General features: G+C 41.2%; 1 protein-coding gene across 4 annotated transcripts in view; it reads left to right on the forward strand.

Annotated features, from left to right (window-relative positions):
- Positions 1 to 23698, forward strand: part of NGF (nerve growth factor) — a 149788-nt gene that overhangs the window by 10054 nt on the left and 116036 nt on the right. For 3 of the 4 annotated variants that reach the window (XM_070267176.1, XM_070267177.1, XM_070267179.1), the window contains 3 exons: positions 2428 to 2578; positions 3570 to 3842; positions 4846 to 4956. The gene's annotated coding sequence lies outside the window, so the exon portion shown is untranslated. Of the gene's footprint in view, positions 1 to 2427; positions 2579 to 3569; positions 3843 to 4845; positions 4957 to 17210; positions 17350 to 23698 lie in introns of those variants that run through there. The other variant, XM_070267181.1, reaches the window with a different exon arrangement.

Genomic DNA, 23698 nt, shown 5'->3' on the forward strand with positions numbered 1-23698 from the left:
TACTGTCTGTGAAAGAATGACTCAGACATCTCAGTGGCCTAGAGGGACTTGCCTTAGGTTGAGTAGACTCATGGCTCAGATGTAAGAACAGGTCTATAGGTCGAGGTTGCCCAAATATTTTTGTTTTGGGGGCTTCCGGATATAAAATCCAAGCAGGGCTATCTTTGCCTCTGTTTTCTTTCTATAAGGTACTAACTTTGACAAACAGCTGAAAAAATTCTTGAGCAAAATCTGTTCAACTTCCTTCCTTCTCTGGTGAAGATATTTTATGTGGACACCTAGCAACCCAGGTCCTGAAATAACTGAAGATGGGAAATGCTCCAAGTGCAAACTTGTTCTTTCCCCTCTTCCTTAACCTCACTCCTGAGGCTTCTGATTTGGAGACTCTGACTTTTCTGGCTTAAACTTTATAAAACCGTTATAAAGATAATAGATGAAAACACTGGAAATTTCTTCCACCAATAATCTACCTTAGCATTTGAATTTTCTTGGAAGGGTGTCCCCAACTAGGCAGCGGTCTTTCCTGATAACTTTGGCCACTCTGTGGAGTGCATACTAATGACCCCTGGAACCTGAGTTGACACAGACTGTAGGTCTCACAGGTGTGTGGCATGTACAGTCATGGTAGCCTGTCAGATGTCCTCCATCTGACTGGCTAACAGTATCCTCCAACATCCTCCCCTCAAGGCTCCTGATCATAGTGATTAAGCAAAAAGAGAACCCTTGATTATGGCTTTCTGGAAACTCGGGCATATAGGCATTAATTAACCAGAGTCCTATCTATTTATTATTCAAATAAATCCCACAATGGCAGGAGCCGTATTACATACATTTCGTTGCACTCCTCATTCCTGCCATGCTCTGTAGAGTGAGGATAACAGGAACCAGCATACATAGCATTCTTACTTTAGCCAGGCATTGTGTTAGGTCTTTTACCAGAGGTATCTCATTTCAGCCTCTTTGCAACTTTCTCGGTAAGTAGGATTATTGTCACCATCTTCCACTTGAGGAAACTGAGGCTGAAAGAGGTTAAGTAGCCACTCACATAGTTCACAAATGGTGGAGCCAGAATCCAAGCCCAGTGGTCTGAGTACCCCTTTCCCTAGACTACCCCCATTAAGCCTTCTTGTAAGGATTAAAGACCTAGGTAGAGCCCCTGGGGCCAAATACCTTGCTGACACCCAGTAAGTGCCCAATAAATGGCTGTTATCATTATGTCATTGTTCTTTCTTTAATAGGTGAACATTGTGTAATTTTTTCATAAGATTGCAAAGTGGGCCTTGTGCTGGTGGGCTGTCCTCTATCTTGTTTGAGTATAAGAAAGTGTGGAAAGATGTTTCCTCTGTTAGGAAAAGTAGGGATTTTGTGACATGGCAATAACTGAGGTCTTGGCCACAGGCAATATCTGGGGGACCTGGTCCAGAGAAATAAAAGGTCCCAGTAGTCAACTTCCTTGTGTTCCAAGTTAAATGGCTTATGTGCTAGTAGTACTTATGGGTCCCTTGGAAAGCAACATTAAATTGAATCAATTAGTTGTTATTATAATAATTTGTCCCTTAATAAAGCTTATTTTTCCAATATAAAATTAATATAAGACTTGGAATATACAATGAAGTAAGAAGAAAAATTAACATAATTCTGCTCAAAGATGGTCCCATTGACATTTTTGTGTTCTAATTGACATTTTATTCATTTTTAAAAACTTCTTTGCTTTGTTGATAGCATGAAGGACCCTCAAATTCCCATGTACCTGAGTCATCAACTTTTCTAAATCTGGTCTCCTTAGCTCGAGTCATGGAGAGGTCCTGCTACTGGTCAGCTCTTAGCCCTAGAGTCTCAAGGGTGCCGTACGATAGATCCTGGCAGGGCAGTGGCCAGAGGGGCCCCTCTGGACAGGGTGACAGAGGCCCTGATATCTCAGGGAGAAGCACTCAGCTCTGAGCCGGTACTCTGCACAAGGGTCGACCCAGTCCAGGAGGAAGTTTTCCTGGGCTCGGTTCCCACCCGCGTGGTCACATCGTGGTGACGCAGCAGGAAGCCAGCCTCCCCAGAGCCCAGGTCTCTCACAGGAAAGTGTTGTCAGAGGTTTCTGCATGGGCAGGCCGTCCATGCACACTGGGCTCGCAGCAGCATTCCCAACCCGCAGTATTTGTTCACAGGCTGGAGTGCCGGCCTCAGGGCTGCGTTGTGGCATTTCCCCCTCTTGGTCCTGATGCCTGTGGTAATGCCTGTGGTGGTGCCATAAATCAGCTCTGCTCTCCGCTTTCCCCGGGAGACTTCCAAATGGGTTGCCCTCCAAGCAGGCAGCGTGAGATACCTCCTTTCAGATGTCATGTACTAAAAAATGATTGACTAGAGGAAATTTATTTTTCAACTGAAAAAAATATTACTCTGAAGGCTTAAACCTGTTCTTTTTTTTGGCTTGAGGGCTTCTGGTGGCCACTGAGAGGAAGAGAGGTTCTCTGCATTCATCTTCTCTCCAGATGGAATGTTCTTCTTTGTAGAAGAGAAGACTAGCACTGCTGTGCTACCCTGTTGGCACCTATTCACTTTTCCTCACTTGATCTCCACACCAATGGTGAGCTCACCCTCAGAGCTTCTCTCCCCACTGTCCCCTCAGCTAGAGGGAAGAGCAAAGGAATGGGAGTCTAGAAACCTGCATGGCGCTGCAGGTATGGCACACCCACTGCCTGACATTAGGCAACCACCTTACTGCTCAGAGTCCTGAGCTTCCTTGAAAGTTTATTCTCTTAATTGGACAGTTTATTAACTGGCATTCCTTGTAGCTGTCAGTCCAAGAGCAAGCGATGCTTACGGTAATGACCCTTGGGCACTGCAAGATCCTAAGGCACCTTCTGAGCTCCTTGTAATCCCAAGGCTGCATGCATTTTATTTATTCAAATGCCTTGAAGATTGGTAATCCATGTGCATCACTTAGAGAGACTCTAGTAACAAGAATGGTGGACTACCAGAATCAGACATGGAGCGTTAACCACATTCTTTGTCCTTTATTTTGAAAGTTATGTCACAACGTATTACAAGAACACCAGCAGGGCTGAAGTGACACCCACAGGACCACGGCCCGTCGTGGGCACCCCCAGGAAGACTTGCTGTAGGCGTAGGGCAAGGGCTTCAGGCTATAAAGCCCATTACTCTATGAAGCTTCCTCTTTTTGCCCCACAGACATTTACAACTTCTGTTGCTCAAAAAGTTTTCTTGAGCTTCAGATTGCTCTAGCTAGCTCGTCTTTCAGCTGCTGCCACTTCCCAGGTGGTGTACAGCATGGTATACCCTTTGTGGTCCAGCTTGCTTTATCTAATTGCATTTAGCCTGTCCTAAATGTACATTACCATGTGGCACAGGTGGTTGTATTACAACGAGGCCACATCTTAGCCACTGAGTGGCCATGGATCAGCTTAAAACTCAACAGTGTATGAAGATGAACATGATTTTGGGGGTAAGCCTGTGCCTCAGAACCACTGCTCCATAGATCTGGGGCATGATTTGGAGTATGGTGTTTCATTCTTACTCTGACAGAATATTAAATGGAGTTTTGTCTATTTTTGCAGTTTCGCCTGAGGAACCGAGGGTGATAAGTAACTCCACCTTCTAAAGAAGCTGCTAAAGCATCCATGTAGGATTTGCTAAGAAGTGGCCCAACACCAGTTCTATGCCCTTGCCCCATCACCCACCTCCAGCCTATATATGAGAAGACTGGAGCTTGATCAAGGATGCTGGGGAGTAAAGATTTCTTCAAAGCAACTTATCACAGTGTCCTGTGTTTTCCCTACCCACCGACTGAGGCTTGAAGGAAAGTGTTTTCTTGTCCCTCTTCAAGCCAGGTGAGGAGATCCTGCTGCCCCAGTGCTTCTGGGAGAACACAGCAGAGAGGGATGGGAGAGTCTTGGGAGAACATGACTTTGTCCCTTGGAATTTGGAAAGCACAGACACCAGTGCCTGAACCTCCACTGGAAAATCCTAAAGGAGAGGGGGCAACTAGAGCTGTTTATCAGAGTCAAAAGAGGACAAAGTGCTGGCGTTGGGCAGGCTGTTCTTTCAGCAGTGAGTGAGCGAGGATGCTTCCTCCTGGGGCCTGGAGCAGACACTGGGGAAGACAGGTGGGCTTGAACTATCATGAGAGAGGCCTGCCCAGCTGGGGCAAGTTAACCCCAGCACAAACTACCCTGTGGGGCAGTAGCTCCAGGAGACGGATTCTGTCACTCAGAGACCACATTGCCCATGACAGAGAACAGTGTCACACTTGTGGTTACCTCAGAGCATGGTCTCAAGAGAACCCACAAGAGAGAGAAAAATCCATATTTGGCACCTGCCAGGCGGAGGGCACTCACATCTCATTCCAGAAGCTCTGGCCCATAACACAACACTTTGCCTTTCTCTTTAATTTTCCCTTCCCTGACCCCAACCATGGAGGAAAAAGAAGCAACAGACAGAGAGCTAGAGGGGAGACAGGGCAAAGCACAGGGGAAAGAAAAGTCCTTCCCTCTGCAGGTGCCAAGTGGGGGCCAGGCCTGTGGGCTGGAAAGAAAAAGAATCCTTTGACGTAGATGAGAGAGTGAGGTTTTGGTTTAGTTTGGATTGGCGTTTGATCCCTGAAAATGAGGACTGTTCATAGTTGAAACTGATCTGAAAAGTAGGAGGATCTGCTGGCAATGTCACCCAGCGCAGGGAGACGGGCAGAGTGGGTTTGAAGGGCAGCGATGAGAAAAAATAAAGCTTGTTCTCTGATCCAAACTCTTCAGTAAACTGGTCACATTAACATTTGGAATCAGACTTCTGCTCCTAGGAAGATAAAGTAGATGTATTTTTCTCGATTTCTCTTGCTAGATCCAACTAAAAACCCTGGATATTGTACGTAAAAGACACAAAAGAAGAATCTGGAAGGTGGAGAGAAGAGGTAGATTGGCTAGACCTTGGGATCCCAAGAGCAGCATGGGGGTGAGTTTCGTAGGTTTTCTTTTTGCCTTACATGTCTGGGCGCTGGAGAAGCCAGCAACAGAAATACCAGTGGGTCAGACATAAAAAGCTCCAAAAGAGCCTGCTCTCTCTAGCCAAAGTACCAGGAAAGGAGCAGCCTACAAGATAAACAGCTTTTAGACAAAAACTCTTCTACTCCAATCAAACACCAAAGAAAAACTTGGGGTCCTCAACCCCGCCAACACCAGCCAGGATCAAGTGGTAAGCCTAGAACTTCCCGCCCTCCAGCCTGTGACCAGGTACCAGCCCCACACCACCTCCTGTTAGGTTGGTGCCAGAGTAGGCCCAGTGGGGAACTGGGACTTTTCGTCCTCACTGGTTACATTAAAAAAAGAGGAAAAATCTCGAATAAATAATCTAGGTTCCTACATCAAGGATCTAGAAAGAGAAGAGCAAAACAAATCCAAAGGAAGTGAAGGAAGGAGATAATAAAGAACAGAAATCAATGGAATTGAAAATAGAAAAACAATAGAGAAACTCAAGGAAATAAAGAGCTGATTCTTCAAAACGATCAATAAAATTGGCAAACCTCTTGTGGGCTGGCCCTGTAGTGTAGTAGTTAAGTTATCCGGCTCCACTTCAGTGGCCAAGGGTTCATGGGTTCGGATCCTGGGCTCAGACCTATGCACCACTTGTCAAGCCATGCTGTGGTGGCATTCCACATCAAAATAGAGGAAAACAATTGGCAAACCTCTGGCAGGACTGACAAAGAAAAAGAGAGAGATGATGCAAATTATTAATATCAAAAATAAAACATGGGATATCACTGTAGACTGTGCATATCAAAAGGATAATAAAGGAATATTACAAATAACTCTGCAGATGAAAATTTGATAAGAAGTGAAATGGACCAATTCCTCAAAGAGCACAGACTACCGAAACCTAATATGAAATAGTTAACTATCAGGGAAATCAAATTCATAACTTAAAATCGTCCAAAAAAGAAATCACCAGACCCAGATGGTTTCACTGGAGAATTCTATCAAACATTTCAAACATTTAAAAAAGAATTAACACCAACTCTACACAATATCTTATAGACAATAGAAGAGGAGGGAACGCTTCCCAATTTAGTTGTAAAGTTGATATTACCGTGATACTAGAACTAGACACTCACAGTACAAAAGAAGACCAAAACCCAACATATCTCATGAATTGAGAGGCAAAATATTAGCAAACAGAATTCAGCAATATATAGAAAAAATTGCACCCCATGACCTAGTGTGGTTTGTTTCACAAATCAGAGGCTGGTTCATTATTCAAAAAGCAATGAACATAATTCGCCTTATTATTAGGCTAAAGAAAAATCACGTGATCATCTTAACTGATGAAGAAGAAATATTTGACAATATTCCACAGCTATTCATGATAAAAATGCTGAGAAAACTAGACATAGAGGAGAAGTTCCTCATCTTGAAAATGAGCATTTGCAAAAAATCTACATTTAACGTTATTCTTAATGATGAAAGACAGAATGTTTTCTCTCTAAGATCAGAAACAAGGTAAGGCTGTCTTCTCTCACCACTTTTGTCCAATATATTGCTGGAAGTCTAGCTAGTACAATAGGAAAAAAAGAAAGAGAAGACATGCAGACCAGAAAGAAAGAAATAAAATTGTCCCTCTTTGCAGATGACATGCCTGTCTATTTGGGAAATCTTAAGGAATCAACAAAAGAAACCTCCTAGAACCAATACATGTGTTCAGCAAAGTCACAGGCTATAAGATAAACGTATAAAAACTAACTGTATTTCTATATACTAGCAATGAACATGTGGATACTGAAACTTAAAACACCATACCATTTACAACTACTCAAAAAGAATGGAATACTTAGGTGTAGATCTAACAAAACATGTACAGGGTTTGTATGCTGAAAACTACAAAACTGATGAAAGAAATCAAAGATCAGAATAAACGGAGAGACATACACCATTCTTGAATTGGAAGACTCAACTTAACTCAATTCTCCCCAAATTGATACATGGATTTAATGCAATTTGTATTAAAATTTCTGCCAGACTTGTTGTAGATATATACAAGATTATTCTAAAATTCATATGGAAATGCAAAGGAACTGAGTCAGCTAAAGCAATTTTTAAAAAGAAGGATAGAATGTGTGGAATCCATCTACCCAATGTCATGACTGGTTGTATAGTTATTGTAGTGAAGATTGTTTCATGGTGGTGGAGGGGTCAGCACATAGGCCAACGGAAGAGAATAGAGCACCCAGAAACAGACCCACAAGAATATGCCAAACTGCTTTTTGACAAGGTTACAAAAGCAATCTAATAAAGGAAAGATAGCTTTTTTAACAAACAGTGTTGGAGCATTGGTCATCCAAGGGCAAAATAATGAACCTTGAACTAAGTCTCATACCTTATACAAAAATAAACTCAAAATGGATCATGAGCTTAAACGTAAAATGCAAAATTATGAAACTTTTAGGAAAAAAAGAGAAAAATCTTTGGAATCTGGGGCTAGGCCAAGTTCTTATACTTGCCACCAAAAGCACAGTCCATAAAAGGAAAAATTGATAAAATGGATTTCATCAAAATTAAAAACATTGGCTCTGCAAAATACCTTGTGAAGAGGATAAAAAGACAAGCTACAGACTGGGAGGAAATATTTGCAAAGTACATATCTAATATAACACTAGTATCTAGAATATATAAAGAACTCTCAAAACTCAACAGTGAAAAATCAATCTAATTAGAAAATAGATAAAAGACATTTCACTGAAGGTATACAGATGACAAATAAGCACATGAAAAGTTGTTCAGCATCATTAGTCATTAGAGAAATGCAAATTAAAACCACAATTAGATATCACTAACCACACACCTATCAGAATGACTGAAATAAAAAATAGTGGCAACACCAAATAATGGCAAAGACGTGGAGAAACTGGATCACTCCTACATTGCTGGTGAGTATGAAAATGGCACAGTTGCTCTGGAAAACAGTTTGACAGTTTCTTAAAAACTCGACATTCAGCTCCCATCATGTAAGCCGGCAACTGTGCTCTGGGCGTTTACTCCAGAGAAACAAAAACTTATTTTCCTACAAAACCTATATGTAAATCTTCATAGTAGCTTTGTGCCAGTCAAAAACTGGAAAAACCTGGATATCTTTCAACAGGTGAATGGTTAAACAAAATGCGCTCCCTCCGTGCCATGGACTACTATTTGACAACAAAAAGGAATGAATTATTGGTAGACACAGCAACCTGAAGGAACCTCCAGACAAAAATGCTGACTAAAAAAAGCCAAAACCAAAAGGTTATGAATCATGTGATTTCATTTGTATAACATTCTTGAAATGGCAAAAGTAAAGAAATGGAAAATAGATTAGTGGTTGTGGGGTTGAGGATGGGGTGCGGGTGGGAGAAGTGGGTGTGGCTATAAAGGGCAACCTGAAGGATCCTTGTGGTGATGGAAATGATCTGTTGTCTTGACTATATCAATGTCAATATCCCGGTTGTGATAGCATACTACAGTTTTCCCAGATGTTATCATTGGGGAAAACTGAGTGTTATGGACTGAGTTGTGTCCCCTAAGTCCCTATGTTGAAGCTCTAACGCCCCCGATGTGACTGTATTTGGAGATAGGGCCTTTACAAAGGTAATAGGGTTAAATGAGGTCGTACGGTGGGGAACTAATCCAATCAGACTGATGTCCTTATTAGAAGAGGAAGCGACACCATGGGTGTACAGGCACAGAGGAAAGCCCATGTGAGGATGCAGCAAGAAGGCGGCCATCCGCCAGCCGAGGAGAGAGGCTCAGGGGAAACCAACCCTGCTGACAGCTTGATCTTGGACTTCTAACCTTCAGAATGTGAGGAAATACATTCCTGTTGTTTAAGCCACTCAGCCTGTGGCATTTTGTTATGGCAGCCTGAGCAGATTAAAACACTGGGTAAAGGGTACACAGCTTCTCTCTGTGTTATTTCTTACAATTGCATGTTAATCTAAAATTATCTCAAAATATAAAGTTTTTTAAAAAAAAAATCTTAGCATCTCAGAATTTAAACAGCTTTATTGGGGAAGTACCTGAAAGACAACCGTGGCTCTCTTAACTAGATTTTCTATACTAAGCAATGTCGGGTGCTTCTTGCTGGTATACCCGTGATAACCTGGGCTTATCTCTATCCCCACACTTATTGTTCTGCAATTAACAATTTACATGCCTGTCTCTACACTGTACCATGTTGTTTTTAAGTGCATGGACTATGTCTCAATCAACTTATAGGTAGCATGTAGCCATTTATTGTTGACATGATGTCTGACACATAGTAGGTCCTCAACAAATGTTTGTTGCATGGGTGAGTCAATTAATGCCTACATGGCAGTATTAGGTGGCCGATTTTTGTCTACAATTGACTCCCTGGCTGATTTGTACAGGACACCCAAGGACAAATTCAAAGAAGAGACTGAGTAAAATGGAGACACTAACAAATTTTTATAAGGAAAGCATTTTCCGTTGTAAACTCTATGAAGACAATTTCATATAAGTATTGTTAAGCCATTTCAAAATTTTCCATCATTCTTTTATTTTATTGAAAGTATTTTTATTAGGATAAAATATTTTTTATTTAAATATTTACTAAAGATTTGACTTGCTAATTTGTTTTTGTTCGTATTTCTTTTTTCTGATTATGGCTTCTGTCATTTTTTTTTTTTTTTGGTGACTTCTTCCTAGTGTCAAATTTACAGATGTAAATTTTGTCTGACAGATTTGATTTTTCCATTAGTTTTTCCCCAGTAACAAATTTTACTCTACAGAGTTTTAACCAATGTTAGTTTTAGCCTCAGGCGTAGTAAGGGCTTAATAAATGTTAGCTGCAGTTTTTAGGCATTCTTTGTAACAGTATTCTTTACAAATTTGTTTTGAGATAGAACTACATACTATAAAATTTTAATGTGTACAATTCAGTGGTTTTGAATATATTCAAAAGATTTTATGACCATCACTGTTTAATTCCAGAACATTTTATTACCCCAGAAAGAAACTCCATACCTGTTAGCGATCACTCCCCATTTTGCGCCGCCCCCTCCAGCCCCTGGCAACCACTAATCTACTTTCTGTCTCTATGGATTTGCCTATTCTGAACATTTCATGTAAATGAAATCATACAATATGTGGCTTTTTGTGTCTGGCTTTTTTCACTTAGTGTAATATTTTCAAGGTTCATCTATATTGTAACATGTATCAATACTTCATCCCTTTTTATGGCTGAATAATCCATTGTATGGCTACAACACTTTGTACATTCGTTGTATGGATTTACCATTTTGTGTATCCGTTCATCAGTTGATAGGCATTTGAGTTATTTCCACTTCTTGGCTATTATGAACAATGCCACTAGGAACATTTGTGTACAGGTTTTTGTGTTGATGCTTTCAGTTCACCTGGGTATTTACCTAGGAGTGGAATTGCTGTAATGGATTCCTTCTATGAGAGTTTTACTTTCTCTACGTACTAGTCTATACTTGTTACTGTCTCTCTTTTCAATTGTAGCCATCCTAGTGGGTATGAAGTGGTATCTCACTGCAGTTTGATTTGCATTTTCCTAACGACTGATGATGTTGGGCATCTTTTTCTGAGTTCACTGGCCATTTGTACCTGACATTTCTATTCAAATTCAATTTGTAATTAGATTATTTGTCTTTTACTGTTGAATGATAAGGGTTCTTTATTGATACTGGATACAAATCCCTTAACAGATATATGATTTGCAAATATTTTCTCCTGTTCTCAGGGTTGTCTTTTACTTTCTTGATGGTATCCTTTGAAGTACAAAAGTTTTTAATTTTGATGAAATCCAATGTATTTATTTTTTTGTGCTTGTGCTTTGGATGTCCTATCTAAGAAACCAGTATATAATCCAAGTCAGAGATTTACAGCTATGTTTTCTTCTACAGTTTTAGCTCTTACATTTAGGTCTGTGATCCATTTTGAGTTAATTCTTATATATGGTTTAAGGTAGGGATTCAACTTCATTCATTGCATGTAAATATCTAATTGTCTCAACACCATTTGTTGATCATTCTTTCCTCATTGGATTGTTTTGGCACCCTTGTTGAAACTCAATTGACCATAAATGTAAAGGTTTATTTCTGGACCACTAGTTTGATTCCATTTATCTATACATCTATCCTTATGCCAATATCACACTGTTTTATACTACAGCTCCCTGGTAAGGTTTCAGGTTGGGAAGTGTTAGCCGTCCAGCTATGTTCTTTTCTAAGATTGTTTTGGCTATTCTGGGTCCTTTGATTTTCATATAAATTTTAGGATCAACTTACTAATTTCTACCCAAAAAAGCAGCTGGGATTTTAATAGGGATCATGTTGAACTTGTAAATCAGTTTGGGGAGTATTGATATTGTAACAATATTAACCTTCTGATCCAGGCACATAGGATGTCTTTCCATTTATTTAAGTCTTTACTGTCTTTCAATGATGTTTTGTAGTTTCCAGTATACAAGTCTTTCACTTCTTTTGTTCCTCTACAAGTTGGATAAAAGGCTGATAGAATTTATCTTTTACTTAACACATGAGAAATTTTTCTCATATTTGTAAGACAGAATGAGTGAGGCAGAGAGAAAGACAAATGCAGAGGGAGACTGAGAGAGGGGTTAGAGCTACTGCAGTGAATTGACTGTTCAGTTCTTGAGTGTCTGGCAATATCAAGGCAAAGTGAGAACATTTGGGTGCCACAAAGGCACAGGGCAAACTTTAGGCTAAAATTATCCAGCTCTGGCAGTGAGATACAGAATGAGGCAGGGGAGGCCTTTGACACACTTCAAATTACACCTCCTGGGTATGAGGTTGGCCCTGTCAACAGTAACCTCCCAAAGGAACTTTAATATTTCTATGAACTTTTCTGTCCTGTAATCACCTGAATCCAGAGTCACTAATAATACAGGATGGGAATGTTTCCCCCAATTCTTCCTGAACTGCCAAGCTGCAAAAGACTACTGATGCCAGAAGTCCTTATTTAATTAGCAAATAGCCCTCCAGCAATGGCCCGCTCTTCACTCTCGGTATGCTGTGGTAAAGGGGAGGAAGACAGGAGCGGCTGGGGAAAAAACTAGAAGCAGGGACTCTCTTGAGTCTGGAACTGAGTTGTGGAAAGAATCCTGAGAAATTACCTTGGAAAGAAGAGAAAAGAATCCACATAAAAGATTTTGTTGCTTATGACAAACTCTTGCTGCTCACATGAATTTTTCTACAAACTACACTAACATTGTAAACATGCAACATATATATATACACACACACCCTGACATATTGACTAGGCTGCATTTACAGTGTGCTCCCAAGAAGAAAATATTTGTTTCAGTCTAAACATCTTTAAATGCAACTAGAAAAACAATTTCAGGAATCAGGTTTTCAAAGACCTTCCCATTCTGAGGTGGACTCTCAGTCCCTCCCTGTTTCATTCAGGATAATTCTTCTACTATTATAAACTAGAGCAGTAAATTAATTTAATTTACAGATGTGCTACTTCTGAATTTACCAGAATATTTTTGTTACCATCCTTTTAAAGAGTGATGCTTTGTAAAATGCTCAAGATATTTTAGACTTATTGCATCATTTGTCCTCCCGATGTTCCTGGGAGTAGGTAAAAAAAAAAAAAGAGCAGACGGTGAAGAAGCAGATTTATTCTACCCATTATACAGATGAGGAAACTGAGACACCGGGAAGGAAATGGGCTTGCATTCATTCATCAGTTATTTATGGACAGCCATTGTTTATCAGGCCCTGCCTCTGGATGCTAGGGTTACAGTAAGTGTCTTGGTCCTTCTTCTTACGGAGTTTCTAGTCTTATCGGGGAGCCAGATTTTTATTTTCAAAATGCAAATCTGATCATGTCACATCTTTGCTTAAATTATTTGTGGGGTTTTCCACATATTTCACAATAAAGACAAAAATTCTTATCACGGCTTACAGTGTTCACAAGGACTTATCCCTTACCCACTAACATTAGCCTCATCTGATTTCTGCCCGCACACCCACCAAAGCTTCAGCTCCCTCGCCCACGAGGTTTTTATGTTTTTGTTTTCTCGAGAGAATGTATTTATTCAATTTCGATTTTTATTTTAACAGTTTTAAAAGCATGTATTTCGAAGAGTTGATATGTCTAATAGTCTTGTTATAAAGAACAACAGCCCTCGTTTTCTCCAGACTCAATCATTTTTAAGTCTTCAGTCGATTCTTTTGCTATTCACCTCCTTCTCTCTCGATAACATTCTCGTATTGCCATGCCTCCATTTTTCAGTTCTAAGCATTATCTATTGACTTCACACAGAGGAGTACGAGGCTTTAGTTTTATTTAAGCCCCCTTGCCACCACTTTCTGTTCCCACTGCTACAGACTGTCATGACTTCTCCTTCTAAAGTCAGATTTTATATCAAAAGCAGACTTTATGTGCTATAAATTATAGCATAACGTTATGTCTATTTGTTCCTGGTTCAGAAACACCTGAATAGAAGGCTCAGCTCAGGGGGAAAAAGATAAAAGACATTAACTGATTTAATGGTTTTTTCACTAGAATGAATCTTAGGATCATTTCTTCCTCTCTTTTAACTTCAGAGATGCTGATACTGAGGTTCAAGGTCACATGGCAAATGAATGACAGACATGGGACCAGCAGGCAGTCCTCATCATTCCACTGCTAGTGCTCTTTAGCATAGGCCATACTGTACACAAAATTTCAATTAAAGATGAAAATAAAACTGATCACTGAGTGTCGGGAGGTTTAAGCTGTTTGCCTAAAGGTGCCCTACTGGGCCGATCTGGGCAGAAGTAGTAGAGCTGGGATTTGAACCCGGCTCTGTCTGGCTCTGAGCTCAACCCTTTTCTCCTTTAATTGACATCACAGGGCTTCTGTATTTCTCAGACCATGATCATCACCAATTCTTGGAGCCTGAAACTATCTGGCCTGCTGTCAGCCTCATAGACCTGTTGTAAGAATTGAACAACTAAATGTGGACGTAAACACTGTGCCTTAGAAGAATGGCTGGCATGTGGCAGCACCCAGTAAACGTTAGCTGCCATTATAATCCTTTCCCTTCTCTCCCTCTTTCTCCCCTGCCTCATTTCCCTCTCCCCCTTCTCCTCCTCTTCCCCCTACTCATCCTCTAATTCCCTTACCTTCCTCACTGCTGACAAACCTACCATTTTCCTTGGTCCTGACAAATACCCTTCTTTTCTTTGGTTTGCCTTATGAAAGGTCTCCACTGGCTCCCTTTCTTGCCATTGTCCACTTGGAGTTCAAACGTTTATCCTCTTGTCTTGTTTTCTTCTTTGTTTTATACCTGTCCTCAATTTGTAATTGGCTACAAATGGCTCTAGGATTGTCCCATTTGGGTTCTACTGCCCTAGGGTGTTTCTCATCTTACCTCTTCACATCAACCTTTCAATTCCCAACTCAAACTAGTCGCTTCCAAAAAGTCCTTCCTGGCCCAGGAAAACACTCTTCACATCCACAGAAAGAGGAGAATCCATGTGCCACTGCCCCCAGGTTCGCCCATTCTTCTACTGCCTTCTCAAGCTTGAGAGACCTCACAGGTCTCAGCTTCCTTATCTGTAAAGTAAGGGCTCTGAACAACCTAGCCCCCAAGTTCTTGAATTTAATAAATGCTTTTGTTTGATTTCAGATATTAGATCCTGCTCAGCTGAGTACCTGGGGCTACTGCACATCCTATGGGAGCTGCCAAAGGCTGCTGAGCCTCCTTATGCTCTTTGGTTTTATTCTTCCTTGGAAAAAGAGTAAAATTAGTTAGCTTCAGAAACTGTTGGTAGAAGACATTGTGTATATTACACCATGGGAAAAGTCACAGCAAATTAAGACCATCTTTTATTCATCATTCTGGGAATATCCGTTTTTCGGGGAGAGGTAACTAAACACCTGCATATCTTTACATCCGCTCCCTGTAATGAAATCAGAAAAACAAACCTGTTGGCAAGAAATGTATCTTTAGGGGTGACTTCTCTTCCTTTCCTGTACCTCTCCCTTGTCTCCTCACCTCAGATCAAGTGATAGCTTCTTTATATTTGACATTCCATTATATCCTGTCTCCTTAAACGCCGTTGGTCTCAAAATTTTCCACTTTCACTATTATTTCAAATACCTCCTTGCTCAATAAACGGCACAAAAGAAGAGAGAAAGGATTAAAGGGAGCAGCAAGCGAGAGGAAAGAGAAATGAAGTATTAGATTAACACCCAAGGTATCTTAGGCCTTTCGCTAGTCACTTACTATATGCTATTCAATTTAACAATGAGAACAATCCTGCAAGGTAATTACTGTTATCACAGTTTCACGGTTGAGGAAGTGGAGGCTCGAGGGGGTTAAATTGCCCATTGATAGTGTCCACTGTTGCACAGTCATATTCGTCCAGTTAGGCTTTAGTGAAGTTCTGCTTGACTCCAAAGCCTGTGCGCTTTTCTTTTCTTGCTCTGTTGATTATCCATTGCTGCTAAACCAATTACCACCCAAACTCAGTTGCTTAAAACAACGAACATTTATTATCTCACAAGTTCTAAGAGTCAAGAATCTGGGTGTGGCTTAACTGAGTGCTTCTGACTCAGAGTCTCTCAGGTGCCAGCTGGGGGCTGCCACCATCTCCAGTCTCACTCAGGTGGCTGTTGACTGGAGACCTAAATGTCTTGCCATGAGGACTTCTCCATAGGGCACTCACAACATGGCAGCTGGCTTCCCTGAGGGAGTAACTAAGAGAGTGAGAGAGAACATCCAAGATGGAAACCACAGTCTTTTTATAATTTATTCTTGCAAGTGACATTCCCTCACTTCCACTGCACCCTGTTCCTTAGAAGTGAGTCAATATGTCCAACCTACACTCAAGGGGAGGACATGAACACCAGGAGATGGGGACTGTTGGGGCCTTGTAGAAATCATCTTTCTGAGATCGTTTTGTGTCCTAAAATATTCTTTGTTTTATAAAAACTATTTACATTTAAACCATCCCTTAGGTAAAAATAGCATTCTACCTACGTTTAGCACCTCTCATGAACTTTTTTTCCACTGTAAATTTTCAGGAATTTCAGGAATACTAACTTCGTGTGTGTGTGTGTGTGTGTGTGTGTGTGTATATACAAGTGTGTATATATATATACACACACACACCAAAAACAATATTAAAATGCTCTCTTCATATCTTACTGGCTACAATGTATAAAATATAATAATAAAATATAACCAAATGACAGAGATAAGCAGTATCTGGCACAATGTTCACAATATTTATACAAGCCCTATTTTGCAAAGAGTTCCATAATGTTACAATTTGGATAAGAACCAAAAGAAATATCTTAGTGGCCACCTGACCCCTATGTGCACTCTGTCCCTTCATAAGTAGCGTTCTGTTAATGCCCAGAATTAGCCAAGAACGTTTGCTGACTATACGCTAGGAACAGAGTTCTTCATTCTGGTGAACACGTAGTAAGTAAAGCTTTTCATACCCCCAAAGCTCTAGAATTCAATTGAGTGGGCTGAACTGTCTGATCCCCATTCAGTATGGATAGACAGCAGGCCATGTAAAACAAGGTCTTGGGGGTCCCAGAGAGGTAGCTTCAAAGTTCTGCTCTTCTGGCTGAGAATTCTTGGATAAGAGCTCTTGTCCAACAATGTGTATAACAATACGCACCCACCTGACAGGGCAGCTGGGAGAAAAGGCAGCATCGCCAAGTGGTTTAGGTGCATGAACTGCGAAGCCAGACTGCTTGGGCTCAGCTCCTGTCTCTGCCGCTTACGGGGAGAAGGCCCTTAACTTTTCTGCCTCAGCTTCCTCGTCTGAAAAGTGGACATGATGGCACCTACCTTGTGGGGCTGTTGGGAGGATTAAGTCAGTTAATATGTGCAAAGCCCTTAGAACGGTACTTGGCACTTGGTAAGTATAAAATCAGTAAGCATAAATGAAGTCTTTTGTGGGAAGCCCTTAGTGTAGTACCTGGCAAAAAGTAAGGAAATTAATAAATCATTTTCAATTTTGTAAACTTTAACTTCTTTGTCTGTAAAATGAGGATGTTAATGCCTATCTTGTAGGCTTCTTATGAAAATAAATAAAATAAAATATATAAATCATCTAATGGTTTGTGGCCCATACTCAATGGTAGCTATTATTATTATGAATATTCATAAGCAATTGTAGAGGTACCAATATGTGGAAGTTGGGAATGCCAAATAACTCAGTGCAAAACCTCCCTCCAGCCCAGAGGTACGTATCTCAGCTCTAAGGGAGTGCATGCATTGGGATTACTACAAGATGTTCCTGTTAGCCTGGGTAGCACTTTCCGGAGTTCCTCTGGGGCTGTCTGTGTCCAAGGAATTGTGAGTCTGATTTCTTCTGGTTTCTGCGTGGTATTTTAATTGGCGTATTAAGTTTCTTATCTACTTTGCTTTTGTGTTTTTAATAATACCCCTTTGTGGTTGCAGGCCGAGCACAGAAAGAATGTACTAGAAAGAGCTGGTAGAGATAAACGCTGTAGACACACTGAGAGCCTGTAGCTCTGGGATCCTCTGGGTCCAAAGAGCGGGAGCTGGCTGTCAACCCTGTGAGCTGTTTCCGGAGGGCCCGGCTCACAGGGTGATGAGGAGGGGAGACTCAGGGGCACCCAAAGGACATGCTGCTTTCTCAAGGACTGCCACAGTACCTTCCCCTCCCTCCTGAGAGCCCCGCTCAAGAATGTGTAATGTCTTGGACCTCTCCCTCAAGGCTAGATGGTTAGTTCATAGGTAGCACCAGCTTGGGAACAAAAGAATGCATTTCTCAAAAACATAACCCTGTCTGTGACCCTGCTCATGATAACCACAAACCAAGGGGAAAGAAAAGCATTTTAAAGCTAGTTCTGGGAAGTAGATTGCCCCCTGACCTCCTCCCCAGAGCCAGAGCTCCACTATCAGACTGAAAGCAAACACCACAGAACAGGACAGCAGGAGACACACTCATGACTAATTGGCTTTAAGAACAGGGAATAAAGGAAAACAGACAAACAACTCTTTTAGCTTTGAAAATAAATACGACTAAGGACCATGCATTGCTCATAGAATTTTGTTTTTAGTAGAAATACCAACCTTTATCACGTCCGACTCCGATGTTGAGTTCATTAGGGACACATCAGTTTTAAAGGCAATCTTCAATTATATTTGAAATTTTACTTGGTTTTAGTCCCTCTTTCATTTTTTTTTACCTGGAGGCTTTGGGGAAGTCTCATCAGAATTCACTTGGCAATAGTTTACGTATCTTAAATCAAGTACATTTCATCGAAGTCCTAACTTTCATCACCTTTCAAGTGGTATTAGCTTGGCTTTAAATTCCTTAGTTCGAGAATCTCAGCCATAAAGGGTGAGTTCCTGGTATCTGCTATCAGCTCCCTGTTTGAGGATTAGTCCTGTGTTTTGATGTGGGATATAAACATATCCGGATAATTCTCCCGAGCTTCACTTGTTGAAATTTGACATTTGTCCTATCTCTTAATTATGGCTTAGCTCCCAGAAAGCTTTGCTGCCACCTCTCTGTCAGCTGCCTGCCCCTCCCCCTCAACACACACACTCAGTCCTAGTCCCAATCTTCCATTTAGCTAAGGAAGCAAAGCTAATAACAAAACACAGATTAGAAACCCTCCATCTCGAAAGATTCTCAGCTTTGTGTGGCTTGGGTCTGTTAGCCACAGAAAGGTCAAACAAATCAGATAGTTGAGTTTTTCTGACCTGGCTAGTTAGGGCTCCCAACTGCAAACCCCTCCCTACCTCCTGGACACTCCCCACAACCCAACATTTTAGCTTTCCTCACTGTCAACTTATCTTTCTGCGTTCCTGGAGTGTCTTTTCTATGGAGCATTTGCTGCCTCCAACGTTGCCAAAACAGAAGCTGTTGCCCTCCAGCTTAAAAACTCCATAGTTGAATATAGAAAGAAACAGAGGACGGGAATTAATAGAAAAGATTTGAGGGTGTGTGTGTGTCCTTGTGTGACACAATTGCAACTTGAAAGGAGCACATAGTTATCCTAGCAGTCCATTTTAGCTCATATTATCATCCTTGTTCTACCAGCACAGAGTGTTTTCTCTCTCTGTGAATAACCAACTGGGTTGTATCCAGTAGGGTGCTGGTAAATGTATAAAAACTAACTCTTCAGGAGAAAAGTGCTTGTTTCTACCATTTACTGATTTCCTTGGTATAAATACTCCCAGTGTGGTCAATTTTGAGTCACCAAAATCGCTGAACAAAGATTTGGGAAGAAATGTCCATCATCAGCTCCACTAGCAGTAGAGTAGGTAGGTCCAGTGCATGGGGAGAGAGAAGGCCAGGGAACATTTATAGAGCAAGCAATTGTGGGAGATCAGAATTTGCCACCCCAAAATGTGTCTCTTTGGCTTGATTATTTTTTATTTATTTTTTATTTTTTGAGGAAGATTAGCCCTGAGCTAACATCTGCCGCCAATCCTCCTCTTTTTGCTGAGGAAGGCTGGCCCTGAGCTAACATCCATGTCCATCTTCCTCTACTTTATATGTGGGACAGCTGCCACAGCATGGCTTGACAAGCAGGGTGTAGGTCCATACTCGGGATCCCAACCAGCAAACCCCAGGGTGCTGAAGCAGAATATGCGAACTTAACTGCTCTGCCACCAGGCCTGCCCCATGGCTTGATTATTTTTAAGAACAAAAGACTTTGAAGGAAACTTTGACCTTCCTCCAACTATCTAAGATAATTTAAGATAGAAAGCCTATCCTAGGAAGGAGCCACCACCATAGATAACTCTGGGTGTGGTAGACTGGGAGGATCCTTGCTAAGCCCATTTTTATCAAAGTTCTCTTTCCTGGGTCCCATTGTCTATAGATGGTCCAGCAAACATTTGTTTACCAAGCATTTGCTTTACCATCTCCATGTGAATGACTTCCCTCTTCTTTGAAGTCCCAAACCACTACCCCCAATATCCTCCTTTGTCCTTACCCAAAGATGCTGTTTAAGGTAGTGGCTTCTGCCATTTTGGCAAGTTACTCAGTTTTCCTGAGTTTCTCTCATGTATACATGCTATTAAGCTTTGATTTTATCCCATTACTCTGTCTCATGTCAATTTAATTCTTAGACCAGCCAGAAGGACCTAGAGGGTAGAGGAATTGTCTTCCTCCCCTACACAATTCTTGAGTTTGAATCTAGAAAAAGTAGATATAGACATGATGATAGAAGGCAAGAGGCAAGTATTTCTGGAAAAGGGTGAACCACTCTCACTGCAATCTAAGTGTGTATCTGTGCAGTGTGTATGTGCCCGCTTGTGTGTGTGGCAGGGGGTGGGCTGGGGAAAAGACTCCCTCAAATAGGCCATCTGTGGCTATAGCAATGAGCCTTCATCATCTACAGAATTCCCAGGATTAAATGTAACATCTATAGTCTCCTTTCAAGACTATTAGTTCCAAACTGGGAAGAATGTCCTCTCCAATTGGACTCCTTTCAAAAAAGTTGTTTCAAATAATTCTTTGGTTACAATAGTCAGTGTCATAGTGAAATCGTCATTATTCTAGAAGCCAACATCAATACATTATCATTACAGAGTAGCCACACAACAGAGCTCAGCCAAGCCAAGGAAGGCGGAATTTCAGACTGAGAGACTGTTAAAGGTCATGCTGTGATTTGGTCTGCATAGGAAGGAAATGGAGAAAGTTTAAAGGGGAAGTGTGATGCATTGATTTGCGTCAAAATAAGAGCTCTGTGTAATGAAAACTGTCTCAGAGTGGTCTAATTACTAACCGTCTCCATCACATTAGCTTGCCCTGCAAAGGCTGCATTTCCTTTGTTGCATCCAAGGGCAATTCAAACTATTGTTCCAAAGCAACAAGTTTATGATTCAAAACTCGAGCACTGGTAGATTTCATCCCTCTCAATGAAATCAGCAAATGCTTGTTGAGTGGCATCTTGGCCCATGATACCAGGTTGCCCTTACTCCTGGCACAACACCCCAGGGCTCTCAATAGCCCCTTCTTACCTGCTCTCACTGGCTTTTCAAGAAGAAAAAACGTTATCTCTAAAGATTCTCATCAGCTCATTCCACTCCCGCTTCTTGATCGACAGGGTTTAGGGCTTCTCCAACACCCTATTTCTCTGGCTTCTTTCTCTTTCATGAAGATTTTATATTCTAACTTCTGTAATTAATTTAACTATTGTTTGTATAATTTAACTATATTTAATCACATAATTTAACATAATATAAAAATGCTATAAATATAACTGTAACTAATTAACTATATTTTGTTACATGGACATGTTCTAGAGGCCTTTGGGTAATGGGTACTTTAAAAATGAGACAGAAAAAGTAACAACAAACCAGGAACACGAATTGAGTTTCTTCTTTAAGGTCTCTATTTTCAAAAAAAGTTTTCCTTTTTTTTTAACTATGGGAAAAATGCTAATTTTCTTACACAGGAAACTTTAACAATCCAATTACAGCGAATAGTAAAAATAGTTTCCTAGTGGGAATACATTAAGGATATTGAAATAAAAACTCGCTGGTAACACTAAATATCAGCTAAAAGTACACACATAACCAGGGCAGAAAAGTTCCAATGAGAGGCAGAAATAAGAATTTGGAAGTAGTTTATTACCTAAGTTACCACTTTGCTGCCTGGTCCCAGTGGCCAGTGTGGTTCTTTCCATGTTGTTTAAACAATCTTGTACCAGGATAAACATGAGATAAAGGTTCATATGATCCTGCTGCTGTTGTCAACAGACAAACTCTTAAATGCTATTTCCCCTTCAGTTACTAAGTAGTGTCTCAGAAAGTACCTGATAGCCAAGAATGGCCACTATGAGACACTGCTTCCCTAGCACAGGGAAGGGTATGTTGTTGGAAAGAGAAATACATTATAACAATTAGTATTAGGTAACTAAACTTTTCACTTCTACAAAATTGGTTTAGAAGGAGTTTCTGTGTGAGTGGAAGGCAGCCCCTACTAGAACCCCAGGCTCTGAGGGCTGGTCTCTCTATGAGATCATCCTTGTCATCTTGTTTTGATCACTTTAAGCCAAGCCCCATCACGCCAGCAGAGGAACGAAGATGGGGAATGAAGTCATTCTCTGGAGCTCCGAGCTCTGGATCTGAACCTCGTCCAGTCCCAGTGGGGCCCAGGGCTCATCTGTCCCCATCTCAGTTGTCCTGGGGGAATGGTAGAACCAAGGCCTGAGGGAACTTTCCTTTGGGACACAACACTCGGAGAGAGGGGCCCACAGGGAGCAGTAAGAGAAGTAAAGTCATCAGAACTTAGCCTCCTAGCAGCTGAGTGAGTTGGTGGGCTGTTTAACCCCTCTGAACCTGTTTCCTCACCTGCAAGATGGAGAGAATAATATTTATCTCACAAGATTGTTTGATGGACTAAACAAAGTAGAGATATAAAGTGCCTGGCAGAGAGAAAACCCAGTCAATGGTGTCTCTCATCCTACCTCAAAGCTACTACAAACCCTCTCCAGAATGGAGTTTCTTTTTCTCTCCTCCCACCAACTTTTTCCCTGTCACCCAAAAGGACAGAGGAGTGGCCAGCATTGCCTCTCCTAGCACCATCACAGGGAGTCCAACTACAAATTGAGGGTGAGGATGATGGAGAGGAATATCCCATGAATGGAAACTGGAGCAAATTTTGTATAGTTCTGGAGGAGCTGGCTATTCTGAGGCCAAAGTTCACATGGTGGGGCAGGAATAGCTTTCAGTGGACATGAGCTTAGCTCAGTAAAGAAGGGCCAGGTCCTATGCTCTGGGAGGACAGGCAGCCCCACATCTGCCAACAAGAGGCAAAAACATCCCGTAACTTTCTGCCACTTGTCTGGGATGCAGAATGCTCTAGCTCTCCCAAACTACCTATGCTACACACAAACTTATGCTGTTTGTCTGTCTGTCTGCTCGCCTGTGTTTATTTTCAGTGCCTTAGCAGATTGGCTTTAGGTTCATGCTGCAAGTTGTGTTTGGCAAGAGGAGGTGTTTTAATATCCTTGCTTGACTGAAACTATCTCAATGCCGATGAGTTCAGTTATTTTGAATAGGATAAAGTATTGCCCCAGGTTTCTTCATAATCACAGCATAGAACAGTTCAACTTTAAACCTGAGTTATCTACCTTATGAAATACTCACTAAAATAACCACATCTGGAGTGTTCCCCACAGGTTCCTGGAGCTCTGACCAACTCTTAGGCAAACCATGCATGTCAAAACACACTTGATGACTTATCTGAGCTATAATCTGGGCAGCTGAAATTGATGGAGCATCCTGGTCCCTACCCTTAACCTTCCTCTGTGTACGTCTGTAATCCAGCACCTTCAGTGGGTGAGACCAGTAAAGATTTAATGTTATCTTATTCAAAGTTTCTATGATTTATATTCAGTCCACAAAAGGTGTGTTCACCCACCCAAATGAAGTGAGGCTGAATTTATTCATCTATTCACAAATATTTTCTTGCACCCTCTATGGGCCAGACACTTTATAAGCACTGGGGATATACACGTGAATGGGCCAATCTCTGACTGAAGGACTCACAGTCTAGTAGAAGAGGTAGTATTCAGGACATGTGGAGGATCTGAATGAAGGGAGGGATCCCCAGTTCTGTGGGGATTGGAAGTCAGAAAAGATGTAATGGAAAAAGTGACCTTTGTTCAGGATCAAGACTTCAAATTAAGAAGTCTTTCCTGATTTCCAATCC

The sequence above is a fragment of the Equus caballus genome, chromosome 5 (genome assembly GCF_041296265.1).
Source record: "Equus caballus isolate H_3958 breed thoroughbred chromosome 5, TB-T2T, whole genome shotgun sequence".
In the NCBI taxonomy this organism is placed as follows: Eukaryota; Metazoa; Chordata; class Mammalia; order Perissodactyla; family Equidae; genus Equus; species Equus caballus.